The 14923-nt window shown below is 47.8% G+C and overlaps 1 protein-coding gene across 1 annotated transcript in view; it reads left to right on the forward strand.

Moving 5' to 3' along the window:
• Window positions 1-14923, forward strand: part of LOC146049478 (embryonic protein UVS.2-like) — a 57699-nt gene that overhangs the window by 1047 nt on the left and 41729 nt on the right. The window lies entirely within an intron of this gene.

A 14923-nucleotide genomic window follows, 5' to 3' on the forward strand; every position in this document is an offset into this window, starting at 1 on the left:
TTTCATGTTTGTTGTCAGGGGGTTACATGCTCATTGCCGGGGAGTTACATGCTTCTTGTCAGGGGGTTACTTGGTTGTTGCCAGGGAGTTACATGTGCGCATTAACCCCTGCAATCCCTGAGAAACCTATCTGGGGTATCATACATGCTCATTGCCAGGCATTTCATGCTTGTTGTTAGGGTGTTACATGCTCAATGTCAGGGGAGTTACATGCTTCTTGTCAGGGGGTAACATGCTCGTTGTCACAGGGTAACATGCTCGTTGTCATGGGGTTACATATGCCTTGCCAGGGGGTTACATGCCATTGACAGGGGGTTGCAGGCTCACAGCTTGCCCAGTGTTTATGTAATCTTCTGGGTGGCAAGGAAGTCCAGGAACGGAGCATTGTGTCCCTTCTGGAATGGGTCTTCTTGGGAGGATTGTGTTTTGGGATTATCCCACATCCCACCCGGGGACGTCAGTGTCCTATGGTGGGTGGGGGTTAGTTGGGCAGCTTAGCAGAGCAGCAGAGAATAGATGCTGTGCACGTGCGTACTGCACAGCGGCAAAATGGGGGAGTGGGAGTCCCAAATTGGGGCTTCAAAAAGTGTGTGTGTGTGTGTGTGTGTGTGGGGGGGGGGGGGTAAGGTTTGTGTCTATCATTTTCTAGGATGCAATAAAGAAATGATAGAATCTGATTGTATAGAGAGTCACCGAGCCTGCAGCATGGTGAGTGCAGCGAGCCCTCAAGGGGCTTTTTTGCGCTCCACTACCTGTCGGCATACTGACTGTCGGGATTCCAGCTGATGGTGAGTCATGCTGAACCCAAGTGGAACTGGAGGCAAGGAGGCAGGAAATAGTCCCCTATGTGAGGGGAGAGTGACTTCTCAAATCCTTATTTGCAGCTGCATAGCTGGCCCCCTCTCTGTCTTGGCCTGGTACTGCAGTCTTGGCAATACCCCCTGATATTTCCTGTAAGTATAGTTTTAGCTCAATTGAGTTATAGGTTGTGGTATATTAAGAGGCCTTCATAATTGTGACTTCAGATCATTGATATGCACTGAAAATGATGACATACTTAGCATGCGAGCATTCATCACATAAACACTGCTGAAAAATCGACTTGGTCAAGTGATTTCTTACCTGTTCCAACAGCCTCCAAGTTCTGTTATTCACCCTAACCCTAATCCATCCCCTTAGCACCTACCTATCACTAAACCTCCTAGCCTGTCGAAATTCTAGGAATGATTTCTAATGTTAACAATATGGGTGCCGGACGCGGTCCCGACAGTCATTTACCCAACGTCGGGATCCCCCCCCCACACACACACACAATTTTTGAAACCCCAATTTGGGACTCCCACTCCCCCATTTCGCCCTCAGTTGACTTCCTAGATATTTCCATTTTTAACAACAAAGGTCGCTTGGAGACGTACAGATTGCATCACGTTTATACAGCGTAATAGCTGTCATCATTCTACTTGGCTCAATGCCATTCCAGGGGGACAATTTAAATGCCTTAGATCTGGGGTAGCCAACCCTAGTCCTCAAGAGCTACCAACAGTGCATGTTTTGCAGGTCTCCTCACAGAATCACAATTGAGCTAATTAGCTCCATCTGTGTATCTTTTAAAATGTGTCAGTGTTTAATGAGTGCAGCTGTGCAGGAGCTAGGTTGTCTGGAAAATGTGAACTGTTGGTAGCTCTCGAGGGCTAGGGTTGGCTACCACTGCCTTAGATGCAATTGCTCCAATATTCAGACCTACCAAGAACAAGCCAAAATGGCGGATAGATTCGTTGGAAGTGGCTACTCCTCTGAACAAATTGAACAAACACTTCATTCTACCAAAGAGATTGACAGAGAGACATTGTCGAAACCGAAGTTACTCAGAGATACCGAAAACAGTGATTTCAATTGGGCATTTGTAAACGGGTATAATGAATTGGAAAATTCTACTGAGGGTCCCGGTTATTGGAATTCATTTGCCGAAAAAATCCTAAATTAATTTATAAAAAAGCACCAAACATTCGCAATAAACATGTCTATAGTTCCTTTACATCACTAAATCAATCCGGTAGAGTTCTCACAAAAGGTTTCCACAGATGTGGTTTATGTAAGGGATGTAGATCTTTCAAAAGCGATGGATCCTCTAAAACAGCAGAACTCCCCATTAACAGAACAAAATGCACTTGTAAGGACTCTGGAGGGTACCACCAAATAACAGCTGCGTTCGACTGTCCTGGTTATGCCGGTTCCGCCCTCGATGCCGCCTGGTCTTATGTGGGACAACATGTCAACCAAGGCGAGAAGAGTGCTAAAGGAAAAGCTAACTAAAGGGGACCCAAAGGATGGGGTACCCCCAGAGTCTACCCAAATGCGGATTGACAACCCCTGAGTGTAGCAATGCACAGTGGTGGTGCAATAAACAATACGGGTGCAACAATGCACAGAGGTGGTAAAATACACAGTACAGGCGCAACAATGCACAGAGGTGGTATAATACACAATATAAAAGTAGACTGCAGGGAGAACCCCTGACTTATCTGGGAAGCAGTAGAACCACAGATGAGATCTCCAACTACAGCAGCACAGGCACTGAAACCGAAGAACTGGGGAACTCTGACAGGAACAGGGAACACACCACTGAGACACGTGCAAGGCAGGGTCCAGGACGCTCTGCAGGAGCGCTAGCTGGAGTACACCGGACTGTAGCAGGATACCAACAAGGCTGAACAAGGCTCGCAAGAACTCCCCTAGGTAATAGGAGCTCAGACCAACAGACTAGCACACAGGACAGGGAACTAGGGACTTTAACTGGTGATGTGGTCCAGGCCAGAATGCCTTATCAAGGGCTCAGGTAATCAACACAGCTATGACCTCCAGCTCAGCAAGGATAACGAGATCACACTTGTGCATAATTATCCACAGACGACTGGGCTGAAATGGCACAAGCTCACCACTGGAGGCCACCAGAGAGTCGATTACCAACACAGACTGATATTAACCCATGACAGACAAGACAGATAGATATGATAGACAAGACATAAATGATGACTCCTAACATCACTTTAGATGATTTTTTCATATGTAATACTGTATTTTGCACTATAGAATGCACTTGTCATTTGTTTTATATTGGACGAACCTCGAGGCCACTTAAAATAAGAATTACAGGAAACAGAAAATATAGCAGTGTTACTACTACCATAAAGGACAAAAAGGCAGGTTTTATATAGTTGCAAAACTTTACTTTAAAGACATATACCACTAAAAAACATTAAATATATAATAACATGAATAAAACATAAAACAACGGTCTCACAGTCAGGTACCATTTTGGGGAATAATTGATGCAAAAAAATGATTAGGTGGATGGGTAAGTGCACTTTACCATAAATTGTAGTGAATGCTTCCAATGGAGGTGGGATGATAACACCCTCAGGGGGGTGCCAAAATCCTCTCTAGTATTACGGTATTGGTTGGTTAAAACCGCTGGCGGATGTAGATGGAAATGGATGGAACCCCCAAGGAACGAGTACCAGAGTCCTCTCTAGTTTTACGGAGTTAGATGGTAGACCGCTGGAGGAGATATGCTGGTACAGTATGCCTTCCTTGGACAACCTTTGGCGGCCAAAGCAGGCTACAGCCATCCATGTGAGAGGACGCCCTACAATTGACAAGGCATATATAACACATTTCACTGTGACAGGGAAGGTGGCCCCTCTCAGCTCTGGGCCCCATAGCAGCTGCGCCCCCTGCACCTATGGTAGCTACACCCTGTATATAACACATGTAACTGTGACAGGGAAGGTGGCCCCTCTCAGCTCTGGGCCCCATAGCAGCTGCACCCCCTGCACCTATGGTAGCTACACCCCTGTATATAACATGTAACGGTGACAGGGAAGGTGGCCCCTCTCAGCTCTGGGCCCCATAGCAGCTGGACTCCCTGCACCGATGGTAGCTATACCCCTGTATATAACACATGTAACTGTGACAGGGAAGGTGGCCCCTCTCAGCTCTGGGCCCCATAGCAGCTGCACTCCCTGCACCTATGGTAGCTATACCCCTGTATATAACACATGTAACTGTGACAGGGAAGGTGGCCTCTCTCAGCTCTGGGCCCCATAGCAGCTGCACTCCCTGCACCTATGGTAGCTACACCCTGTATATAACACAGGTAACTGTGACAGGGAAGGTGGCCCCTCGCAGCTCTGGGCCCCATAGCAGCTGCACTCCCTGCACCTATGGTAGCTACACCCCTGTATATAACACATGTAACTGTGACAGGGAAGGTGGCCCCTCTCATCTCTGGCCCCATAGCAGCTTCACTCCCTGTACCTATGGTAGCTACACCCCTGTATATAACACATGTAACTGTGACAGGGAAGGTGGCCTCTCTCAGCTCTGGGCCCCATAGCAGCTGCACTCCCTGTACCTATGGTAGCTACACTCTGTATATAACACATGTAACTGTGACAGGGAAGGTGGCCCCTCTCAGCTCTGGTCCCATAGCAGCTGCACTCCCTGCACCTATGGTAGTTACACCCTGTATATAACACATGTAACTGTGACAGGGAAGGTGGCCCCTCTCAGCTCTGGGCCCCATAGCAGCTGCACTCCCTGCACCTATGGTAGTTACACCCTGTATATAACACATGTAACTGTGACAGGGAAGGTGGCCCCTCTCAGCTCTGGGCCCCATAGCAGCTGCACTCCCTGCACCTATGGTAGCTATACCCCTGTATATAACACATGTAACTGTGACAGGGAAGGTGGCCCCTCTCAGCTCAGGCCCCATAACAGCTGCACCCCTTGCACCCATGGTAGCTACACCCCTGTATATAACACATGTAACTGTGACAGGGAAGGTGGCCCCTCTCAGCTCTGGGCTTCATAACAGCTGCACCCCTTGCACCTATGGTAGCTACATCCCTGTATATAACACATGTAACTGTGACAGGGAAGGTGGCCCCTCTCAGCTCTGGGCTTTATAACAGCTGCACCCCCTGCACCTATGGTAGCTACATCCCTGTATATAACACATGTAACTGTGACAGGGAAGGTGGCCCCTCTCAGCTCTGGGCTTTATAACAGCTGCACCCCTTGCACCTAGCTGCACCCCTGTATATAACACATGATGACTGAAATCTTTTGTAAACATTTTTTTATTCATTAACAGTTTCTTCTATAGCGCATTAATATTCCGCAGCACTTTACAGAGAATATTTGAACATTCACATCAGTCCCTGCCCCAGTGGAGCTTACAATCTATATTCCCTACCACATGCACACGCACACACAGACATTATAGGATTCATTTTGTTGGGAGCCAATTAACCTGCAAGTATATTTTTGGATTGTGGGAGGAAACCAGAGTACCCTGACAGAGTACCCTGAGGAAACCCACGCAAGTACGTGGAGAATATACAAACACAGTTAGAGCCATTACACTGTCCGTACTGCCCCGTATATATAACACATGGTGGGGATAGAACCCATGACCTCAGCGCTGTGAGGAAGTAATGCTAACCATTACACCATCCGTGCTGCCCAGTATATATAACATATGGTGGGGATAGAACCCATGACCTCAGTGCTGTGAGGCAGTAATGCTAACCATTACACCGTCCGTACTGCACCGTATATATAACACATGCTGGGGATAGAACCCATGACCTCAGCGCTGTGAGGCAGTAATGCTAACCATTACACTGTCCGTACTGCCCCGTATATATAACACATGGTGGGGATAGAACCCATGACCTCAGCGCTGTGAGGCAGTAATGCTAACCATTACACCATCCGTGCTGCCCAGTATATATAACATATGGTGGGGATAGAACCCATGACCTCAGTGCTGTGAGGCAGTAATGTAACCATTACACTGTCCGTACTGCCTTGTATATATAACACATGGTGGGGATAGAACCCATGACCTCAGTGCTGTGAGGCAGTAATGCTAACCATTACACTGTCCGTACTGCCCCGTATATATAACACATGGTGGGAATATAACCCATGACCTCAGCGCTGTGAGGCAGTAATGTAACCATTACACCGTCCATACTGCCCCGTATATATAACACATGGAGGGGATAGAACCCATGACCTCAGTACTGTGAGGCAGTAATGTAACCATTACACCGTCCATACTGCCCCGTATATATAGCACATGGAGGGAATAGAACCCATGACCTCAGCGCTGTGAGGCAGTAATGTAACCATTACACCGTCCATACTGCCCTGTATATATAACACATGCTGGGGATAGAACCCATGACCTCAGCGCTGTGAGGTAGTAATGCTAACCATTACACCATCCGTACTGCCCTGTATATATAACACATGGTGGGGTTAGAACCCATGACCTCAGTGCTGTGAGGCAGTAATGCTAACCATTACACCATCCGTACTGCCCTGTATATATAACACATGGTGGGGATAGAACCCATGACCTCAGTGCTGTGACGCAGTAATGCTAACCATTACACCATCCGTGCTGCCCCGTGTATATATAACACATGGTGGGGATAGAACCCATGACCTCAGTGCTGTGAGGCAGTAATGTAACCATTACACCATCCGAACTGCCCCGTATATATAACACATGGTGGGGATAGAACCCATGATCTCAGAGCTGTGAGGCAGTAATGTAACCATTACACCATCCGTACTGCCCCGTATATATAACACATGGTGGGGATAGAACCCATGACCTCAGTGCTGTGAGGCAGTAATGCTATAACCATTACACCGTCCGTACTGCCCCGTATATATAACACATGGTGGGGATAGAACCCATGACCTCAGTGCTGTGAGGCAGTAATGCTCCCCATTACACCATCCATACTGCCCCGTATATATAACACATAATGGGAATAGAACCCATGACCTCAGCGCTGTGAGGCAGTAATGTAACCATTACACCATCCATACTGCCCTGTATATATAACACATGGTGGGGATAGAACCCATGACCTCAGCGCTGTGAGGCAGTAATGCTAACCATTACACCAACCGTAGTAAAATGTAAAATCCTAATAAAAATAAATGACAGTTAATTAAGAAGATGAACAGTTACTGGAATGCTGAATGATTATATCTCCATGTAATAAACACACCTTGGTTTAGTTATTCATAAAGAAGAATACTAAGGATCGGGCAAGGTACAGCTGTAATTTCCCAGCATACACAGGGCCTGATTCTGGTTCACTCGCAAAAAAGCGAATTCTCTCTCTTATGGACAAAACCATGTGCACTGCAGGTGGGGCAGATATAACGCATGCAGAGAGACTTACATTTGGTTGTTATTTTGTTTATGTGCAGGGTAAATACTGGCTTAGTTTTACCCTGCAAGATATGTACTTCAGTTTGAAGTACAAACCCCACCCAAATGTAACTCTCTCTGCACATGTTACATCTGCCCCACCTGTAATGCATCTGGTTTTGTCCATTAGAGAGATAATTTGCTGTTGCGAGTGAACCAGAATCAGGGCCACAGTGCGCTACAAGGAAGTAAATATAGTATGGAATGAATGTAGCAACTCCTAAAGGTGCCCAAACACTAAAACAATTTGTGCCCTTTCAAATAATGGACCATGAAAATTGTCACATTGTTTGTCACATTGGGCCTTATTTTGGTTCATTCTTTCTGACAAAATCCTTCTTAGATGGACAAAACCATGTGCACTGCAGGTGGGGCAGATGTAACATGTGCAGAGAGAATTAGATTTGGGTGGGGTTTTACTTCAAAGTGAGATCTATATTGCAGTGTAAAAATAAAGTACTACCCCCCCCCAATGTAAATCCCTACAATGACCTCCAATGTAATTCCCTACACTGGCCACCAATGTACTATAAATCCCTACACTGGCCACCAATGTACTATAAATCCCTACACTGGCCACCAATGTTTATCCCTCACTACCACACCATTGTTATTTACTGTAGGCACAAACAATGTATGATTACTGCAGGCCATGTGTTTCATACGCCCCAATTGTGTGCCATCGCTTGCATGCCCAAAGTGTTTTTTACCTGTTCATGGCCATGTTTTTAAGCATTTTTTACAAAACGGCTTGCCCTAAATAGCCTGTAATTAAAAAATCCTCTCCTCCTTTTTTAGCCTTATTTGCATATACTGCTTCATTGTGTTCTCATGGAGTGCGAAGGCCTCGTCTGCCATGAAAACGAGAGTTATGGTAGACCTACCTAAGGTTAACTCTCTTTCTTCGAGGTTAATGGTACCCACAGGGTGACATCGGGGTTGTAGGTGGTTCAGAGGACCGTGGCACCAATCAGCAAAACTTTCAATATTCCCAGGATGCATCGCGCCTCTCCCCTATAACCCCGCCTCCATGCCTAGCTCCATAGTTTTGTTAGCCAGCCAATAGCAGGAAGAGGAAATGAAGAAGATAGACAAGAGCATGCCAGCACACTCACTCACACATACATAGAGTGAAGGAGGACCTGACTGAGGTCGTGGAAGTCACAGTTTGTGTATCACTTAGGAACACCTCAGGCTTAATTAAGGGTGGGTGCCCTGTGGGTACCATGAACCTCGAAGAAAGAGAGTAACCCTAAGGTAGGTCTACCATAACTCTCGATTTCTTCTTCAGGTTTAATGGTCCCCACAGGGTGACATTGGGGATGTCCAAAAGCAGTACTCAATGGAAGGTACCCGCCTGAGGTGTCAGAAGGACCCAACGACCAAAGGAAGCATCCTGGGAGGCGAACGTGTCAAATGCATAGAACTTTGTACTGGTATGAACAGATGACCACGTTGCAGCCTTGCACAGTTATTCAGAGGACACCCCGCGGCGTGCCGCCCATAATGGACTTACAGATCTGGTAGAACGTGCAGGAATTGACAATGGTAGAGGGAGATTCGCTTGCTGGTAAGCTTGCTGAATGACAATGTTTGCTCGCTGGCCAGCCCTTTTTTGTGAAAACCATATAGTACAAAGAGGGTGTCTGATTTCCTGATGGAAGCAGTGCGGTCCAGATATATAGTTAGAGCCGTGACTACATCCAAGGGGCATTCAGCCGGGGAAAGATAATCTGATTTGAAAGCGATTTGAGGATCCCTGCAATGCAACCTATACGCTAAAGTTTTGTTGTTGTGACGGGATGTCATGAGATCCACGTCTGGAAGGCCCCAACGGCTCACTAGGAGGGAGAAGAGCTCTAGGTGGAGTGACCACTCCCCTGGATGAACTTCTTGCCGACTTAGAAAGTCAGCTTCCCAGTTTAGAATTCCTGAATATGAACACCACCGATAGTGCCAATAGGTGTTGTTCCACCCAAGTTATGATTCTGGACACCTCTTGCATGGTAACTGCGCTGCGGGTGCTCCCCTGTTGTGGCATTGTGGCATTGTCTCTGTGTCCTGGGAGTCTAGCAGAGCTCCCAGGTGCAGCATTTGCTGTGACAGAGGGCCTTATTTTGGTTCATTCTTTCTGACAAAATCCTTCTTAGATGGACAAAACCATGTGCACTGCAGGTGGGGCAGATGTAACATGTGCAGAGAGAATTAGATTTGGGTGGGGTTTTACTTCAAAGTGAGATCTATATGCAGTGTAAAAATAAAGCAGTCAGTATTTTCCCTGCACAGAAACAAAATTACTCACCCAAATCTAATTCTCTCTGCACATGTTACATCTGCCCCCCCTGCAGTGCACATGGTTTTGTCCATCTAAGAAGGATTTTGTCAGAAAGAATGAACCAAAATAAGGCCCAGAGTGAGGGAGGGCTTTTACCAATTGAGGAGCCAACCATGCTGTTGTAGAACAGCAATCATTGTTTGTAAATATGCTAATAGCACCACCGGTGACTTTGCTACTATGAGCAAATCGTCCAAGAATGGAAACACTCCGATTCCCAGGTGATGCAGATATGCCGCCATAACTGCAATGATTTTGGTAAAAATCCGAGGGGCAGTGGCCAAGCTGAATGGAAGGGCCTGAAACTGAAAATGGCGGGACAGAATAGCAAACCTGAGAAAAATCTGGTGTGCAGGAAGTATGGGTACATGTATCCCGTACATGCAGGGAGACCATGTAATCACCCGGTTCTAATGCTATAAAGCAATAAACTCCAAGGGACTGGCACATAGCTAACATAGTACCAATATTAAATTTCAAAACTAACCCTTTAAATTATAGACTCGTCAGCCTTACATCCATTGTGGGGAAATATTAGAAGGAATAATAAGAGATAGTATCGAAAATTTCTTAGAACAAGAGAAAGTGATAAGTAAGGCTCAGCATGGGGTCGTCAAAAATAGATCATGCCAGACCAATTTAATTAGCTTCTATGAGGAAGTAAGTAGGGGGCTGGACTTGATTTTGCTAAAGCTTTTGACACGGTGCCTCATAAAAGGTTATTAATAAAATAGGTAACTGTCACGATCTCAGGTACATTATGCTGGTCACCAGGCCGGGGATTGGCTAGACCTAACACAGGGGTGCGGAGTCTTACCACGCCATAGGTGTTCACCAGTGACCCCTCCAGTTGGGATTGGGGCTTCGCTGCTATGGACATGCCGGTCGCGGTCCCCTGCAGGGGCAAACGCAGGATTTTCAGTAGGGGGTTTCCAGAGGGGCGGAGCAAAGCACGGAGATAGAAACTTAGGTGGCCTAGTATATGCCGGGTCAGTTAAAGTATTAAATATCTCTGGTTCTGGGAACAGTAGAGATAAGCTCCTAGTATCCATCAAAGGGGGAGAGTCCCAGCTTTTAGAATATACCATCAGAAAAACTCTAAGTAAGACAGAACCTGAAATATCTGACTGGGAAGAGCAATTAACAGGCTTGGATGGGGACCACTGCTTTGAAGTCAGATATCTCCGGTTCTCAAGGGCCGATTTTTAAAATTCTTGTACCAATGGAAAGAGGAGACCCTCAGCTTTCAGCCTGGCATCCTTAGACTCCTGGGGGGTTTCTGGGTACTCAGAAACCCCCCCTGCGTGCGCTACTGCCCTGAGCAGGTTCCACATGGAGCACTGGTAACCCCTTGGAAATGGGTAGCGTGGATTCAGGATTACGCATAGTCATTTTAGCCGGGTCGTACACTGATAGTCACAGAGCACAGTACACAAGGATCAGTCAGGAGAATAGTCAGAAGGCAAGCCAAGGTCATCCACTGGTAATCACTGGGTATAGTACACGAGGATCAGGCAGGAGAGTGGTCAGAAGAATAGCCAGAATCATACACTGGTAACACTGGATTTCAGACCAAGCACTGGGAACACTGGAGCAGGTTAGTGAACCTATACTCTGGCACCTTCTGTCTGCCAGAGACTGCCTTTTATAGGAAGCACAAGGAACTGGATCACCTGTGCCTCAATCAATGAGAGCTGAGCATGTCTCACTCAGGTGTTTAATCATTAGCAATGGTCAGGTTACACAGAGCTGTCTGGCAGCATGGACTCACCCAGGTGTTGTAATCAATTAGCAAAGCTCAGACCACACAGAACTCCCTTGCAGCATGGAGCAGGGCTGAACTGACAGGAGAAGCCACAAACCAGGTAAGAACCAAACAATAACTGAATGTTGTGACATTACCCTCCCCTCTAGGGGTGGGCTCCGAACACCCCACATGGAAATTTTCAAGGTCGCTTGCAGCGGTTCTTTTTCTTAGAAGAGCACTTAGATCCCTTCAAGGCTGGTGACACCTCTGGCTCTTCAAAATGGGCTCTGGCCAACACTAGACCACCCAGAAAAGGAGCGGCATCGTGTTCAGAATCATAATCTGAGTTGGAGTCTAGTTCTGGGGTGCAGATCAAAGATTTTTTAGCAGATGATTCTTTGAGACCATGAAGTGCTAAAGAGCCGACACAAATGCCCCTAACTGTTGAGTTCTTTGATTCAGATCTTGGCAAAAATTTTTTTGCAGAAGCTCTAGTACTCTCGGCATGCCATCTAGATGACCCATGGTTTTGAAGAGGCATGGGCAGATTTTTAACCAAGGAAGATGAAGGAGTCTTTAATCCAAATTTGTCAATCATGGCCCTGGAGAATGTTATCAGATCTCGCAGTCGAGGATCATTGGCTTCAATAAGTGTATTGACCCATTCTAGTGCTTCTCCTCGGAAGGATAAGATCATTCATTTTACAATATTAGCCATATTGACTCCGGAAGAGGGATCATGATTCATGGCGTCTAAGTAGTAATCTGCTAGGACCTGCTAATGGGAAAGATTACCATCAAAGGAAATGTCTTCAGATGACTCCTCAGCTGGCTTTTGTATCACAGACAACCCTGCTGGGACCTTAGACACAACGGATGTCTCTTGAACTTGAGGCAGGACTGAAGCCTCAGATAGGACAGCCACCTCCGACGAAATGGACACCTCTCGAACACCGGGTATGGCAGGCGAACCCTCTCGGATGTCCATTACAGTAGGCATTGGCACACTAGAAATTTTTTCTTGGTTGACATGTTTAGGCCCAGGGGTCATGGAAGCAATAGACTCAGGCCCGGAGACCACGGAGAATGGCCCGGAGGCCATGTAAGCAGACCTGGAGACCACAGAGGTAATGGAGACAGGCCCGGAGGCAACGGAGGAAGGCCCAGAGGCCATGGAAGTGGACCTGGAGACCACGGAGGCTGGCCCGAAGACCAAGGAGATTTGCCTGGAGGCCACAGAGACTGACCCGGAAGCCAGGACACACAAGTCCTCATGCCCAGGGGCAAGGGCAGACGGATCCTCATGCCTGGAGGCAAGGGCAGATGGGTCCTCATGCCCGGAGGCAAGGGAAGATGGGTCCTCATGCCCGGAGGCAAGGGCAGATGAATCTCTACCAGGAGTGACAGACCCGGAACCCCTACCAGGGGTGACAGACTCGGAACCCCCATCTGGGGTGACGGACTCAGAACCCCCATCTGGGGTGACGGACTCGGAAGCCCCATCTGGGGTGACAGACTCGGAAGCCCCATCTGGGTTGACGGACTCGGAACCCCCATCTGGGGTGACGGACTCGGAACCCCCACTTGGGGTGACGGATAGAACTCCGACTTGAGGCAAAGAGCTCAGTGGCCCTTCCTGGGAAGCCACACTCAGAGACCCTTCCTGAGGTGTGGCAACCAGAGGATCCTTTTGGGGTGCAGCACTCGGAGATTCCTCTTGGGGTAGTGTACTCAGAGGCCCTTTTTGGGGTACCACTTTCAGAGACTTTTGGTGCAGTGCTCGGGAAACCCTTCTGGGGCGCAATGCTCAGAGACCCTGTTTGGGGTGTGGTTTTCTGAGACCCTCCTTGGAAATGACCCTCCGAGACCCCTTCTGAGGTAAGTCACTAAGTAGCTCCTCCTGGAGCACAACACTATGAAACCCCTCCTGGGGCAGAACACTAGGAAGCCCTTCCTGGGACGAGATACTTGGAAGAACCCCTTCCTGGGGCTGGAAGAACAGGACCCCCTCCTGGGGTTGGACTGACGGAGCCCCCTCTTGGGACTTGCAACCATGAACACCTTCCCGGGGCTGGACCTGGGCTATACAGTTCTTCAAAGAAATTTTGGTCCTAGGACCCCAGTTGTAACCATAGGATTCCCTCTGGGTTAGAATGGAGTCTACTGCTCTATTTCAGGTCCCCCGTAGGGAACAATCCCCGATTAAATGATCCTGGGCTCCACAATAAAAGCATAGGCTGAGGGATCTACTCCGCTGGCGCTCCTCATCAGACAACTGGGGACGAGGATGACTAAGGTACCTGTCCTTACAGGGCACAGATGCAGATGCCACTGGAGTGCCCGGAATGGCATCAGAGGGTTTCACAGGCACTGAACCTAGAGTGGAAGGTACCGTGCCACTAGAAGGACTGCCTAGTAAGTAATCACTGAAAACACCTTAGTCTGTAGCTTCTGCAACTGCTGCATTAAAAGGTGAAGAATCTTTAATGCCTCTGACACTAGTTCCACGGATATTGGAGGAGATGAAGCGAAGTCCATCCACTGTAACAGAGTCTGTATGCTTTGTATGATCAGAGCTTGGTTCTGCTCTTGCTTACAGACCCTAGCAGACAGTTGCTCCCATAGCTCCTTTTTTGGGCCAGAGTATTCTGTCACGATCTCAGGTACATTATGCTGGTCACCAGGCCGGGGATTGGCTAGACCTGACACAGGGGTGCGGAGTCCTACCACGCCATAGGTGTTCACCAGTGACCCCTCCAGTTGGGATTTGGGCTTCGCTGCTATGGACATGCCGGTCGCGGTCCCCTGAGCAGGTTCCCCATGTGGCACTGGTAACCCCTTGGAAACAGGTAGCGTGGATTCAGGATTACGCATAGTCATTTTAGCCGGGTTGTACACTGATAGTCACGGAGCACAGTACACAAGGATCAGACAGGAGAATAGTCAAAAGGCAAGCCAAGGTCATCCACTGGTAATAACTGGGTATAGTACACGAGGATCAGACAGGAGAGTGGTCAGAAGAATAGCCGGAATCATACACTGGTAACACTGGATTTCAGACCAAGCACTGGGAACGCTGGAGCAGGTTAGTGAACCTATACTCTGGCACCTTCTGTCTGCCAGAGACTGCCTTTTATAGGAAGCACAAGGAACTGGATCACCTGTGCCTCAATCAATGAGAGCTGAGCATGTCTCACTCAGGTGTTTAATCATTAGCAATGGTCAGGTTACACAGAGCTGTCTGGCAGCATGGACTCACCCAGGTGTTGTAATCAATTAGCAAAGCTCAGACCACACAGAACTCCCTTGCAGCATGGAGCAGGGCTGAACTGACAGGAGAAGCCACAAACCAGGTAAGAACCAAACAATAACTGAATGTTGTGACAGTAACTTAGGGTTAAGAGATAAAATTTGTAATTGGATTAAAAACTAGTTGCACAAACAGGGACAAAGAGTGGGGGTATATGGCATACATTCCAGCTGGGGTAAGGTCCAAAGTGGAGTCCCACAAGGTTCAATATTGGGACCCACCCAG

This window comes from Crinia signifera, chromosome 12 (assembly GCF_055691185.1).
Source record: "Crinia signifera chromosome 12, ASM5569118v1, whole genome shotgun sequence".
Classification (NCBI taxonomy): domain Eukaryota; kingdom Metazoa; phylum Chordata; class Amphibia; order Anura; family Myobatrachidae; genus Crinia; species Crinia signifera.